At 36.7% G+C, this 13,293-nt stretch overlaps 1 long non-coding RNA gene across 1 annotated transcript in view; it reads right to left on the bottom strand.

Annotated features, from left to right (window-relative positions):
* Positions 1-13,293, bottom strand: part of LOC138403209 (uncharacterized) — a 394,515-nt gene that overhangs the window by 76,070 nt on the left and 305,152 nt on the right. The window lies entirely within an intron of this gene.

The raw sequence follows: 13,293 nt of genomic DNA, 5'->3' as shown, positions 1-13,293 counted from the left end.
CCGCCGCCGCCCCGGCTTTCACCAGACTTTGTGACGCCGACATCGGTCCTGATGAAATTAGTGATCGGCACACAACGTCCAGGTGTCCAGGGCTGTCCATAAAAAGTAATAAATAAATAAAAGTTTGATAGTCGTAAGGAAACGTTATGAGGATACCTAATATGAAATTCACATTTGAACTAGCTTATTCCAGCGACTCCGTCGTGTTAAAATTATACCTAGTTAAAAACCAGTCAATTGCAAGTCGGATTCACACACGAAGGGTTCCGTACCCAAGGGCGGATCCAGCTTTGGTGCCAGGGGGGGGTCACATAGTCGTGGTCAAGTCACAACATCTCGACCTCTTGCGACAGGTCGAGTTGGTAATCGGGGTATGACGAGCGGGGGTTGGGGGGGGGGGGGACGCCCCGCACACCCGCACGCAGGGCCGTCTTTAACCTATTGGAGGCCCTGGGCACATTAGAATAACGGGGCCCCTATGATCTTGACAGAGTAGGTACTATTTTCTTGGAATAGGCAAAGAAAGCAGATAAGTCACGTTCAAGACGTATTATAAATGCGAATGTTTCTATCTATCTGTTACCTTTTCAAAGTACATATTCTTAATCAAAATTTGGTACTATTCAGAGATAGTTTACACTCGGAAACGGCTTTTTATCCCGGAAAATTAAAGGGTTCTCACGGAAATTTTAAAAAACTAAATCTATGTGGACGAAGTTGCGGGCATTAACCAATATAAAGTAAAAGCGCGAGCGAAGCAAGCGCGAAATTTTTCATATATTTACGAAAAAATCATAAGGTAGCTACTAATATTATAAATGAGAAAGCGTGTCTATCTACTTATCTGTTACCATTTGACGGTCTATCTTTTTGACCAGGTACTACACAGAGAAAGCTTTCGTCCCGGAAACCTGCATACACTTTTTATGCGGAAAATCAAAGAGTTCCTACGGTTTTTTGAAAACCTAAATCAATGCGGACAAGGTTGCGGGCGGGCAACAACTAATACAGAGCAAAAGCGCGAGCGAAGCGAGCGCGAAATTTTCTGTCTGTCTATCATCTTGTTAGGTACTTTTTCACGGCCAAATGTAGGTAGGTAGGTACTACTCAGTGATAGCTTGCATCTCGGAAGAGATTTTTAATCGTAGGGAACCGTACGTGCGAGCGAAGCGAGCGCAAAATTTATGACATTATTTACAAAAAAGAAAAGATAAATGTCAGAAATATTGTATTACGATATAGATAAATGCCAAAAATTTTGTACTAAAAACTATAAAGTCATCTGTTGTATAAAGAATAGTTCTATTATCTTTAGGGGTCCCCAGATGCAACGAGTGCTTGGATAATAAAAACTTTACTATAAATAATAAACGTAAAGGACCAATCCGACCAATACATTATTTTATTTATTTATTTTATTTATTTTATTTTATTATAGATGCTTGATATGCTTACAGCTAGTGCCAAAGCGCATTACAAGTCAGACTTATGACTAATAACTTATACTATTCTATACTTATATACTACTATATACTTATAGGTATATAATACATATTATTTTTTACTTTTAGAGGTTTTTACTGTCGGGAATTTTTTAAAAAGTGTGAAAAAGAATGAAATATTCTATCATTTGCGTAAAGGCAATAAAGATCGGATATAAGACTATTTAACAATCTCTACGGTCCTTTGTTTGAGATGGCTTTTTTGACCGTTGATTTTATCGAAATAAATATGTTTTTGGGTATTAAAATATCGGTTGGTCTGTTATAGTTTGGTGATCTGGCAGGGACTACTGGGCCCCAATCGATCGTGGGCCCTGGGCAAGTGCCGTGTGATGTTCTTCAATAATTGAAGAACGACACACGAAATGTGACATCTCGATGAAAGGTAGCGGTGGCGCGGTAAAATTCAAATTTTGGATGCGTTTGTTCGCAAGAACATAATGTTTTTGCCATCATACAAAATATTATATTAAATTGATTAAGTATTGAAGGAACTTACATATCTAGGTATATAAAAATATAAAAAACATTATGTTTAACAATTTTAATTAGTGGTCCACCTAGGTTCTGGACGCAGCCCAGGGGGGGGTCATGACCCCCGTGACCCCCCCCCTTGGATCCGCCCTTGTCCGTACCATCGTACCTATAAGAAAATAATACAATATGTTTCTGTGATGTAACCACGGTTGTCGGATCTTCCCTTGTTCTATAAGACATTACTTACTACGAGTACGTATCTTCAAAATTTCATGATTCTAGGTCAACGGGAAGTAAGTAGGTACCCTATAGGTTTTGATACTTTTGACAGTTCTTGACAGCCACATATACAGACAACAAAGTGATCCTATTAGGACCTTTGTGCACTCATCCGTGATGTGACGGATCAGTGAAAATACGAATCAAATGTACGTATTACGTACACAGTGCACAAACACCCGGGTTCCTTTTTTCTGTGGAGATACGAAATCCTAAAAATCATAGACCTTTTTCATACCTAATAGATATAAAGATTTGTTTAAAAATTTTGTAGATTAGGACATTAAAGCACGTCTGAAACTTTGAAGCTAAATGAAAATTACATTAAAATAAATATACTCTAAATATACTAGAAAAATGACAGACAAAGCTAACGATGTTGTACATCCCTACGAGTAGTTAAAAATTATCAATTTATCTTTTGCGATCGGTATTCCGTAGAAGAGGATTACAGCGTTCGCTATTACTGCCTTCTAGGAAAGTGCTACCAGGTAGTCGATCCGAGCTTATTGTTCAACAAATTGTTTGCAATATAATCATCCCCATACCCACAGGTCGACAATAACCCCTACACACATAGGAATAGAGTAATGTTTTCTATGAAGAGCTTATTAAAATAAGCTTTGGTCAATATTATTATCGATTCATGTCAAAATTGGCGTAACTCTTTCTATAATTTGGTGTACCGTTATCCGTGAATGACTATGAGTAATTATAAAATTATGAATGGCTTCTCATGTGTGATTTACTTTCAAAAGTTGTACCTAGTGGTTGGCGTATAAAGACCCAAAGAATAATTATGTAGTGATTAAGAATTCGGACTCCTATTTATCTTAGGGCTTATCGGAGCCCGGGGATCGATTCTGGGCGCACACATTTTATTGTACGGAGTTAGGTATGTGTGTTTGAGCAATTATCTAAATAGTATAAATTGCTTCAACGGTGAAGGCACCGTGAGGAAACCTACATGCCTGGAACTCATGAGAGTTCTCCATAATGATCTCAAAGGTGTGTGAAGTCTGCCAACCCGCACTTGGCGGAAGTGTGGTGGAGTACGGGCTAAGCCCCTCTCATTCTGAGACGCAGTGCTTAAAAGAGGCCGGCGACAGGATGAGATGGTGGTGGTAGTGGTATTATAGATAATGAGTAGTTACTTTTGACTTTAGAATGGTTTCATGACGATTTTGGATAGAAACAGGCATGAAACAGGTGTTACGTTGCAGAAGGAAGTGAGGTGTTACAGCAGAAAATAATGTAACTACATCGACCTTTAGTATGAGATTTCGGCTTTGTTGAGCTTTGTCTGTAACAGAGACAATGCTCTACAAAACTGCTATCTTTTTCTAAAGGTCGAAGTACCTACATTATTTTCTGCCGCGTGCTGTATTTTGTTCCTTGTTTATGGCGATTGACTTTTATCATTGTTGGGCTCATAGTACTCATGTTTGTTTCCTGGATCATTTATTTTTAGATTATTTAAAAATCATTACCAACCGAGTCAGCCGTGTGAACTGGGCCAAACGCTACGAAAATGGAAGAAGTCATTTGGTTCCAATAATTACCAAAGCGATTATGGTAACCATCCTGACGCGTGTTGACGTTACAGTTAAACTCAACCCGCCCTCAATAAAAAGAGTAAAATTGTTGGAGCTCCGACGGTAATATAGAGGGTTCCGTATCATTTCCATAGCTTATCGTTTTCTCTCAGCGTTACCCGCATATTTTCGTCTAAAGGAGATCACATACGTCTGCAGGACCAACAAAACCTAAAGGAAATCGCATTCATCGTGCGTTTTTCAGCAATGAAAATGCTCTTATCAACAGCATCAAGCGCCATAGAAAATTGTTTATTATCATCAGTAAGTAGGTATTTCCTCAATATGGCGACTCTTGTTGACAAGTTCACATCGATAATATAGTTGTAGGTACTTAGTATAGGTACCAACATTAAATTAACTCGAAAAATTTTTTTTTTATGAAAAATCCTAAAGTAGGTACAATATCTTCAAATGTTTTTATTTTTATTTTATTTGAAAACGGGACCCTAAATGGGGAAATGAAATAAATTAGGTAATAACAAACTGGTCATGCGAATCGGACATTAGGACAGATTTTAAGCAATTTATATGAAGTTTTATAGGACCTACATAGTAGGTATGTAGATATTTTTGAATATCGACGTTAAATGCGTTTTGAAATCGATTAGTATCTAATGTGTTGATACGAATCGAGATTGAGTGATTGATTACATAATAATCGACATAATATAATCGATTACGTATGACTATAAGTTCAGAGGCTGTAATTAATACTTAAAAGCCATTACTGTTAAAGTAAAACCTGTAATTATTTATTTGAGCGCTGTTCTTAGATATATTTTCAAATCTATGATTAATATTATATAGACCCAATATACGGTTATAAGCCGAATTGCATGTTGGTACTTAGGTAGGTGTTGAATGTCTAAAGACTACTAAATAAAGCCCTTGGCTTTGCCTACATAAAATTCGAATTATACTGTACATTTTTTGTACCTACAAGGATCTCTGTTTTAGTGGGACAATTTTAATCAAAGCGGGTCAGATCTTTTACAGTCGATCTAGTGCAAAAACTTATTACCTACCTACTTAGGTACAATTTGTTGTATAATAATAAAAGGTACCTAACCTACATACCTAGAAATAAACAAAGTGGTGTGGGTTTAATAAAAAACTGCCATACCTATTCCTTCCAGGTTAGCCCGCATCCATCTTAGACTGCATCATCACTTACCACCAGGTGAGATTGCAGTCAATGGCTAACTTGTATCTGAATAAAATAAAAAAATAAGATGATAGGTACTCAATTTGCAGAGACAAATAGACTGGCTGATACAATTTTTAAATAGTAGATGGATAACCAATTTGTACAATCAAATAGCGTCATTCAAAACGTCGTTGGAAGATGGACGATTATGCATAATCCTAACCAATCAGTGTTTTAATCATATAACATGCACGCTTATTTAATTGTTAGTGTTGCGTGAGAAACGCGAACCACCAGTAGCGAGTTACTTTTAAGTCGCAAATATTATAAATTACCACGAAATAATGCCATTGGAATGATAAAATTGGGAAGTTTCGGAGCTTATTTCGTTGTAATAAGGTTGCGTTTCAGAGAAGATGAAGTTACGGGGTGTAAATTAAATTTGCAAGTCTTAGCTAGAGTGGAAATGTGCAAGGAGCATTAATCACAACAGAATTAGCTTTGGCGATCCGCTTCCAAGTGTCCAAGAAGGATTTATTTCGGAACGGCGAGATTGGTATATTTAATGCTATAAAGGCAGCAAATAATGCAGATATAACACACTAGAGATTTAACTTAGCTGCTATTTGTGATTTATGTGCGGCTTATTTATATTTGTGGGACCTACGTCCTATCCAGTTAAATAATATCGCTCCTATTAGAGTGCTTTCTAAATTAGTCTCAGATACAATGAAAAGAGTTTTTTACAACTTTCTGCAAAGCATGTCCTTTGATTGATAAAAGTTCCCCGAGTTTAAAGCAATCATCAAACAATTCACCAGACAAACATTTTACAAACATATAATTAGTTTAGATTTACTTTAATTCGGAATATATAAAACGAATTTATTTATAACCCGCTCCTTTAAACTTTCCAAAAAATATCAAATTATTTTTAATTTCGGTAAAAAGTAAGTATACGAATTTCGAAGCGGAGATCCGAGGCTCCTTGGGCAAACCGCCTTCGCGCTGCTGGTGATCGCATAAATACTACTTAACGCTCACGACACTCCAAATTCCAAATTTAAATTGAAAAAAAAGAAAAAAGTGTCCAGAATCAGGACGTAACTTTTAATAATTACCGTCCGACGCGGCGAGTAGCGTCACTAATGTGTGAATGAGATACCCTTTTCAAAATAATTTTGTTTTGATGCACGTTTTATAGATTTTGACGTAATTTATTCGTGAGCCCTCTTTAACGGACTATCCGGTATAAAATAAACATTTAGATTTACCGAATGAGGCCGACAATGCTAGGTATTTATTGCTTAATTTTTTTAATGGTTGTGGTTGCAGCTTGAATATAAGGTTTGACAATGGCCACACAAGGCTGGCTATAACTTAGTCAAACATGTAAAACGCTAACATACTCGTAAGTAGATTGATTGCGAAAAGTAATGGAAAAAATATTGGAATCCATATCTATCGTTTAACCGACTAAATGGTAGGTTTTGATATGCTATCCCTGATATTAGTTTAAACAACAATATATACCTTTGAAACAGATAAAATCTGTATGGTGCAACATGCAGCATGCGACATGCACCGCCCGCCCTCCCACTGCTAAACATGCAGAAAAAACCAGCTACCAGGCAAGCAATACGCACCACCACCACGCAGCACCACACAAAACCCAAAACACACTCGACGGACGTTTTGCCCCGACACTGGAGCATCCTCAGATGATGTCGACCGTACAATAAACAATTGCAAATGATATTTGCAATTGTGGATTACAGCAAATTAAGCTTTTAGTTCATTGTACTTATATTATGGATTTCCGCAAAGTACTTAACGCCTGCTTCTATACAACGTTTTGTAGTTTGTCAACAAAGGTTTCGAAAATCAGGAACATTAGGTCTGAGAAGAAGATATTCATCGCACGTTGATAAGCTTGCGGGAGTCGTAAAAGCAAGTTTATTTAAAGAAACATATATTGATATTACGGCACAGCAGGCTGTAGGTGAACACCTCAATAAAGTCCTTGTGCGTATAAACATGCGCTGTCACCTACGGAAGAGAAAACGTCGGCGAGACACGTCGAACAGCGTCGAACGCATGAAATATGATAAATGTGAGCATCCAACCTATGCCAATGGACTCGGACGCAAAAGAACTAGATGTGGCACAAAAATAATCACTAGCCCTATTATAAATGTGAAAGTGTGTTTGTTTGTTTGTTGGTTTGTCCTTCAATCACGTCACAACGGAGTAACGGATCGACGTGATTTCTTGCATGGTTATAGTTTAATACATACACACACAGGACAGGGACATAGGCTACTTTTATCCCGGAAAATCGAAGAGTTCCCACGGCGTTTTTATAAACTTAAATCCACGCGTACGAAGTCGTGGGCATCAGCTAGTAGATATAATATGTTTAACATTTTTTCCACTCCAATTTATTGAATTACTTATTTACTTAAAACTTTTGATTCTGAATATATTTTTACACTAGATGATGCCCGCGACTTCGCGTGGATTTAGGTTTTGAAAAATCCCGTTGGAACTCTTTGATTTTCCGGGATAAAAAGTAGCCTATGGGCTATGCCAAGGCTGTACCAAATGTTATCAAAATTGGTTACTGTTGGGCCGTGAATAGCTAGCAAACAGACGGACAGACACACTTTAGCATATATGTAATATTAGTAGTACGGATTAGTAGGTACCTAATTAATTCCAGCACTTGAAACAATAAAAATGACTAGCATTCCTAAATTATGTGTTTTCGTTGCTTATTCTCTTTTCCAGGTTAACGAAATCCACCTTCAGACAAATTCTGTGCTTTTGACAATATTCGGTAGATTACATACCTAGGTTCCATTCTCCACTGCTCTTTTGTTCTATTTTGTTTTTCTCTAGTTTGCTCTATTTTGTTTTTCTTCGGTCATCTGTCTAGGTGGGTCTATAGAACGACTAGCAGTTCAAGGAAAAGTCGAATCCCGAAGACACTTCGAGCACGTGACAGATTATATAGTACCTATAAGATGGGTAGATAATTTTTTTTTGAGTTTAAGAAAAATAATACCAATTTTTTTTTCTTTTTTATTCGTATAAACTTTTACAAGTACTTACGAATGGTCGGATGCATCTACCACTGGTTCGGAATGCCTTTCCCACCGAGAAGAACCAGCAAGAAACTCGGCAATCAATGTTAATCGACGACTTAGCTAGAAGCTATCTACAACATCAATAATCTATTCGCGTAAAAAGGTAAAGGCTTTATGTCGTATCCAGTATCAATATTTCAAGAAAGTGCCAATCAACCGCGTGCCCAATGCAGTCTGACAGCGAGGTTAGCTTGCCGATTCCTTAATTGCTTGACGTTTTGGTGTCACACTCTACGCTCGCTACAAGCTACTAAACGGGAAGCCATGTAGTCTTAAGTTGCCAAACTGTGACGGTGAAACTGTGAAATTCTAGTAAGTTACCTAATGTAACTTAAACATGACTCATAGTTATCCATCTGTACATCCAAGCAAACTACGAATTTAGTAGCTAAAATCCGGCTCGAAGGACCACAACGTAAGGGAGTCATGAACAACTACCTGCACTTAGCAATAAAGTTGTTTGTAAATGAAGACTCGAGACCATCTATTGCATTCTTATTAAGGTTCCGTACGACAAAAAGAAAAAAAGGACCCTTATAGGATCACTTTGTTGTCTTGTCTGTCAAGTAACCTATATAGGGTACTTCCCGTTGACCTAGAATCATAAAATTTGGCAGGTAGGTAGGTCTCACAGCAAATGTAAAGGAAAAACCCGAACATCGTGAATTTGTGAACTTAGTACTTAATATAATTAGTATTTTCGACTTACTTACACTCTTCCAACACTGCGTCTTCCGGTGCGAGCTCGCCATTCTAGCATTGCCACTTCAGCTCCGGGTATCCGATTACTACATATTTTAAAGAAATACAGAATTTACCTATTTGAAACAAATAAAAATTGAGAAGTACTTTCCTACTTTTATTAGAAATTAGAGGATGCCCACAACTCCGTCCGCGTGGGTTTATGTTTAAAAAAATCCCGTGGGAACTCTTTGATTTTCCGGGCTAAAAAGTAGCTTATGTCCTTCTACGAAATGCAAGCTATCTCTGTCCCAGATTTCATCAAAATCGGTTGAACGGATTGGTCTTGAAAGGCTAGCTGACAGACACACTTTCGCATTTATAATATTAGTATGGATAGTTTGCTCTGCAAATGCATCGTTGGTATGTATGCCTAATCAAGTGTCAATAGTTCACTAGTATGCCAATCATCAGTGATCTGGCTGAAGCAATCAGACAGTAAAGTTACTTGCCGATTCCTTAATTGCCTGACGTTTTGGTGTCGAATTCCATGCTTGTTTACATGCTAGTCTTTAGATTACCAACCTGTTCTTACGAAATAGTATCAATTATTGTTTTAGATGTTTTGAATTTTAATTTATCGTCTCTTTGTCTTAACTTTTTACTACAAAAATATTTGTTAAATTCATCCATACTTATATACTATCTATATCTATACTAATGTTATAAATGCGAAAGTGTGTCTGTCTGTCTGTCTGTCCGTTTGTCTGTCTGTCTGCCCGTTTGTCTGCTAGCCTTTCAAGGCTCTTCCATTCAACCGCTTTTGACGAAATTTGGTACAGCAATAGGTTGCATCCCGGGTCAGGGACATGGGCTACTTTTTATACCAGAAAATCAAAGAATTGCCACGGGATTTTTAATAACTTAAATCCACGCGGACAAAGTCGCGGGCATCATCTAGTCTATAATATTTTAATTCATTACTAATTTCAAAAATGCGAAAATATGTCGGTCTGTCTATTACATTTTTTTAGCTTATTCGTTAAATCGATTTTGATGAAATATGACATAGAGATAAGATAGACCAGGAGATCCGGAAACGGACGTAGCTCTACATTTTAACTCGGAAAACAAAAGAATTACCACGGTAGTGTTATAAAACCTAAATCCACACGGACCTATTCGCCGGCATCATCTAGAATAGATCTAGAATTTAAATAATTTTTAAAATAAGTTTATCTAGTGAGGTCACAGTTAAATAACTTAAACTTAAATAAATCATTCAAATCGGTATATTTCAGACTATCTTTGCAACATCAAAACTTTTCCAGTAGGTAGGTACCTATTTCAATTTGCGCATTCACCTCGTGGTTGCTAGCTTAAACAAATTAACAACCTCGGTACGTTAGCGCATCTTCAAGCCATTGACCTTCCTTTCAAGAGCAGAGTCAAGACTCAAGACTAATCGTTCGCACATAAGCACATTAAAATTTGTCATGTACGACATCTAAATGGCCGACCATAAATATTATTTTAAAGGCTTAAATCTAGAACGCGTATGCAATGTCAACGTACTTTCTAGTGAACATAATTCACAAGTCGGACGCGGGCTCTGACAGCCTGCGAACACACTCGTGGAGGTAGCCTCTCGAGTTGCAGAAACAAAAACTGCGAAGCGAGTATTTAAATTATAGTATTATGTACCTACCTCCATACGTAGTTCAAAAGGACACTGGTAAGTATGTCCTGGTAAATTTTCTACTAAAATTAATGTGTAAGAGGTTGCTGAAATAGTAGGTATGCCAACACATCTCTACCCAGTCTTTGGTATACTTACCTAATAGAGACATCGGCTTCCAATTGCCTTTTGATTTTGTTAGAAAAACTTTTGAATATAATTGCAGTATGCAGCTGCCCTCACCAGTGCGATCATTACAAAGGTTTAAACTCCAAGACTTCAGTAAAAATAACTTTTTACATGACTGCTTAAAAAAGGTTGTTCAGCATTCATGTAATGCATGTATGTGAATTTCTTTATTCCACCATAACTTTTAAATCCCTGAACAGATTTAGATGTATAGGGTATTGTAAGAATCCTAACATCTTCCCGAGTAACACTGGCTATAATTTTTAAATTTTTTCACTTGTTTAATTTATAAAGCAGCGCTTGTCTGTAATCACACTGTGGCAAGTGATGATGCAGTCCAATTTGGAGCCTAAGGTGGAAGAAGCTCTACAGAAGTCTTTCTCATCAAAGAAAAAGCTAATTTATATTTAAAATTAACCAGTATGTGAACAGAGCTTTAATTTACAAGTTTGACGTGTGCAGTGATTGGCGGGCACACATTTGCAATCTCCCGTTAGCACAGCCTCCTCGGCCCTACCATCGTTACGTCGCTAGATTAGATAACAGTAAACTCGAATTGCCCACTAACTCGACGATTAGATTAGGCACGAGCCATTCGTAAAGTATTTTTTGCAACTGAGACTTTTTTGTATCATGGAAAAAGCGATATTGTATCAAAAAAGCGCCGATTATTTTTGATTATTACCATAGTGTGAAAGATTTTAAAAACGTCAGGTAAAAAACTCAATTGCTTTTAAGAATTAACTGCTTGTTTAGCTCACGTTTTAAGTTAATGCAGAACATCTAGAAAAATTATCAGCTGCAGCTAGTTGATAGTAGCTTTGACATAAAATTTTTGAAGAAGCTTTGTGCAATTTTAATGTCGTGTTTATCTTTCTTTCAGGTTAATAATGTTTTATCATACATCTACCTCACTCCAGTTATTTCTTCACTGCTAAAAATCGTAGTCCTAGCGAGTTCCTGGCTTCGAACAGATCTTTTTGATCGTTTTAATAATTTTATAAAAATAAAAACAACCACGTTAGGACGTGATTCCAGCAAGGGTCACTGTCAAGCATATTTGTTTTTAAGTTCAAACTACTGTTTGTGTTCTATTAAACAACGTAGGGTAATTAAACTCATTGTTATAAATGTTAATTGTGATTGCAAATATAATGTTTTGTTAATAATGTTGTTTAGTGTTTACAGCTTTACGTACTCGAAATAGTAGAATACTAGAAAGCAAATAGGAAAGCCCGTAGTAGCGGCGACACTCCACGGCTGCATTGTCATTCGAGTGACACTCACAAATGTTTGTCACTTAACAAAAAGAGGGCTGAGTTATCGACTTCACGTATAACGCTATATATTTCTTGTTGCAACTTTGTTTGCATGTTGTCCAGGAAACTAGGTAAGGCTACGTTGCGCTGATTTTTCATCATCAATCTTCATACATTTTCTTATTTATTAGATCGTATCTTAAAACTTATCTACACTAGAAATCTTTAGAAAAATACTTTTACTTTATTTTAAACATATTTTAGTCTATATACAGCGTGTTTGATAAATAATTTAACATGACAAATAAGGACGTACCTCTGCTACATGACACTCGTTCAAACGGTCCTACGAGTTCACAGAAGTTTTTACGAGGTTATTTCCACGATAAGCTATTTCAGCGCAGTTTTAAACAAACTCTTATCCTCATATCTCCCACTGGTATCACTCTACAAGGATCATTAATAATTGATAATTATTTTATCATCACACACACACACATTTTTATTTACACAATATATCGGTTCTAACCTCAGTTTCTCGGGATATTAGGGACATTACCGATCTAACACCTTGACATAACCTTCCCCGTGCCAGACCAGATCGAGTCAGCTAGTAGAAAATACTCATTGACTGCTGCAGGTCCAGTATCGAGATTATGTCACCATGCAATTGACAGAATGAGATTTCAAACAATTTATTTGGCTTTTCCGTAGTGAGATGATTACCTACTCATTATTCAATGTCATTACATACTATGGTCATTTAATTAGTACACCCCTTCCGCTTTCTTTAATTTTATAATATCCTCTACCCTAAGGTTGCCTGGAAGAGATCGCTATTTTAGCGATAAGGCCGCCTACTGTACCTACTTGCAAACATCTTTGTTTTATATCTAGTGTTTTGGTTTTGGTGTACAATAAAGAATATTTTACTTACTTTACCAGGTAAATAGATTCATTTTCCATTTTAACATTTGGCCTCAAGTGCAAAAATACCTATAATAAAAAAATGTTAAATCCCGATGAAAAAATAGCTACGAAAAACATTTTTGTTTTGATTTGCATCCGAGTTCTGCTGACACTGTTCAGTTCAATAATTTCAGCGGTATGGTATTCATAAATATAATACCTAATAAAAAAAGCTCAGACGGTAAAAAATGAAAATTTGTTATGATACAAACCTTGCGGTTTAGTTTTTGTAAAATAAAAACCTAATTGATTCGCGGAAGCTTATTGTTTGTTAGTATTATACAATGTAGGCAGCAGAGTGGAAAACCAGCGGTGGAAGATCGCGATGTCTTTGTTTGTACCTGAATCTATAAATACCTAGACTA

This window comes from Maniola hyperantus, chromosome 1, assembly GCF_902806685.2.
Source record: "Maniola hyperantus chromosome 1, iAphHyp1.2, whole genome shotgun sequence".
Classification (NCBI taxonomy): domain Eukaryota; kingdom Metazoa; phylum Arthropoda; class Insecta; order Lepidoptera; family Nymphalidae; genus Maniola; species Maniola hyperantus.
This window is presented reverse-complemented; position numbering and strand designations above follow the sequence as displayed.